The sequence below is a fragment of the Aplysia californica genome, unplaced genomic scaffold (genome assembly GCF_000002075.1).
Source record: "Aplysia californica isolate F4 #8 unplaced genomic scaffold, AplCal3.0 scaffold00505, whole genome shotgun sequence".
Taxonomy (NCBI): Eukaryota; Metazoa; Mollusca; class Gastropoda; order Aplysiida; family Aplysiidae; genus Aplysia; species Aplysia californica.
In genome coordinates this window covers 253,940-256,531 of record NW_004797775.1, presented here as the reverse complement: position 1 = coordinate 256,531, position 2,592 = coordinate 253,940, and the positions used below count along the sequence as shown (strand labels likewise).

At 43.2% G+C, this 2,592-nt stretch overlaps 1 long non-coding RNA gene across 2 annotated transcripts in view; it reads left to right on the top strand.

Annotated features, from left to right (window-relative positions):
* Window positions 1-2,409, top strand: part of LOC118478335 — a 56,515-nt gene extending 54,106 nt beyond the window's left edge. For both annotated transcript variants that reach the window (XR_004858964.1, XR_004858963.1), the window contains one exon: window positions 296-2,409. This is a non-coding gene — a long non-coding RNA (uncharacterized LOC118478335). The remainder of the gene's footprint in view (window positions 1-295) is intronic.
* The last annotated feature ends 183 nt before the right edge of the window (window positions 2,410-2,592 follow it).

Genomic DNA, 2,592 nt, shown 5'->3' with positions numbered 1-2,592 from the left:
ACATACACTTTTTCTCTTGCTGTTTACTACAACTACCTGCCTCCCCCAACCTCTTTCTAACTTTTTTCTCCTCTCTATCTATCTATCTATCTATCTATCTATCTATCTATCTATCTATCTATCTATCTATCTATCTATCTATCTATCTATCTATCTATCAAAGAGCGTATGTATGGCGCGGGGAAGAGAAGTTGTCTATAATAATTGTTTCTCTCTGAGTCCAGTGTCTGACCACTCCTGTCAACGGTTTATGTGCTTTGCCTTATGACTGACGTCATTGCTTCTTTTGTTTCAGAACCGGTATCTCCACCCACAGCGAGTGAAAGAGTGCAACCCCCCCCCCCTCAAAGTTCCCCAGAAAAACCAGCAGAAGTCTCCACACGCACCACCACCACCTCCACAGACCAAATGCGGGCACCTGTCAAGGTATAACTCAGTCGCCATCGACGTCAGTAACAAGCTTACAAGTGATTATACCTCGGGATTAACACAACGTAACACGGTGTCAACCACAGCGAGCGCATGTGGGGACGTCGAGATGTTAACGCGCACGTAAACGATCCAGATAGCCCAACTGGAAGAAAAGGCGGAGTTGTCGAATCAAGCAGCGACGTCGACCTGCGGCAGTGGTGACTGCTCACCCGCCCTGACGTGATCAGTTTGAGTTGTGAGTTCTCACTAGTAGCACCTCGCCTTTTGAAACGTCGATCTCTCCTGGCCTGTGGTGGGTCGATACTGGACAGGAAACAAACCGCTGGGACGACTTCAGCTATTTTAATTCAGACCTGTGTCTTGCCAGGCGAAGTAGCCACGAACCCTTTATCGATAAATCGGACGTATTAGTGGGAGGGAACTCATCCCTTTGTTATGACGAAGGATTTTTTTCCAGTCGTTCGCAATTTTCCTAAAGGATACAAGGAATTTACAGTTGCTTCTTGTTCCATTGTTTCGAGTGGATCTCCGTTTCATCTTTATCTCACTCTGAACTCATCAACCTAACGAAGAAAGACAGTGACCTAATTTGGCTTTGACAAGGTTATTATGTTCATTGTTTGATGGAAACGTGTATCATCACGTGAAGGGAAACTAATAACATTTATTATTCCAGTTCCTTCTGGGTTCTCGACTTGCTGTCTGATCGGGAAAACCGAAAACACACCCGCTGTAAGTGGCAGAGTGGGTTTCAGCTGACGTTTTACTCTTTAAAAAGGTCTGGGACACACTGAAAGTGTATTATTATGCTCTTAGAATCCACGCTAAAGTAAAAGTAATTTCGAAAGAACCATTCAGGAATACAAGAGTTGTTTACGCTAGGTTGGAGTGGAGACGAAGACAGACAAGATGAGTCTTGGAGCTACTTATCGGAGACGAGGCAGAAAATCGTGGCCGCCGATTAAACGTGTGCGTTGTAGCCTCGTTCTCTGTCATTACTGCCTTGACAAAAGTGGATGCTTTAGCCTATAAAGTGGTTCTTACCGTACGCTCTAAGTCACACGCGTATCAAAGCTTCAGCTGCAAAGGTAGAGAAAAGTGAACGGTATCCAATTGGAATATAAGAAGTAGCGGTGTACAACTTTCTTAGGAGGAGAAACAGACTCTTAACCTTAAGATTTCTCGTTAGGAATAATGTGCACACTTTACTGCGAAAGGATTCAGTTTTTCTACACGACGTAACAGGATTGCTCCATTTTGTAACTCTTATCTTTGCCTAGTACATTTCTGTGAACGTACACAAAATACAAACTTGAGAGCAACAACTGGAGTTTCTGATAGCAGTACTTTGCACTTGAGTATTTCTGAGTCTATTTTTTTTTTTCAAATCCCTCAGAAGATTTGACACCACTTGCTCGTTTTCTATGTCATGCTTTCCAAAATCTATAGTGCAGTTTCAGTCAAGTGAACGAAACAGAACAGCTTACGTTCCCACGCCATTGAGGGAAACTTGAGGTTGTAGTGACAGTCTTTTGTCTTGAGAACCTGGATATAGACATACTGGTCTCTGTCTGTGGACTCATCAGTACAGACGTACTTCGAATCAATACTGGATGGAGATGATTCAAACTTGTCGTACCACACGCTTTACATCCCGAGGCTAAGCGGTCGGATGTATTGAATTGACTTCTTCACCGAGAACTGTCTTCAGGGGAAATATTAATTCAGTCATTTCTTCCAGCTCTCATTTTGCTCCTGACCTGACAAGGTGGTAGATGGACAATGTCTAGTTGTGGATTGCTGTGGTAAGAGCAAAATGTCGGGCGTATACTGTGGTTTGCTTTTGAGAGCAACTTAAATGCAAGAACTTCCTGGAGAGTTTCCATTCTTGACTTACCGGAACTCGAAATCATTGTCTAATAGACGATAGTATATTCAACGCAGAAAAATACTACTAAATTAAAGATTTATAGTGCCTATTGTGTTTTTAATCGATTTCTGAAAGCACGGCGAGAGATTCATGGTCTTGGGTGGGTCACTGCAGGAGCATGACCAGAAATTTCCAATCCTTACAAAAGAGACTCTCATATTATGCCCCTACAAGCTATTTCTCTCTCTCTTTCTCCCTCTCTCTCCCTTTTTAACTCCCTTCCCCCCCCC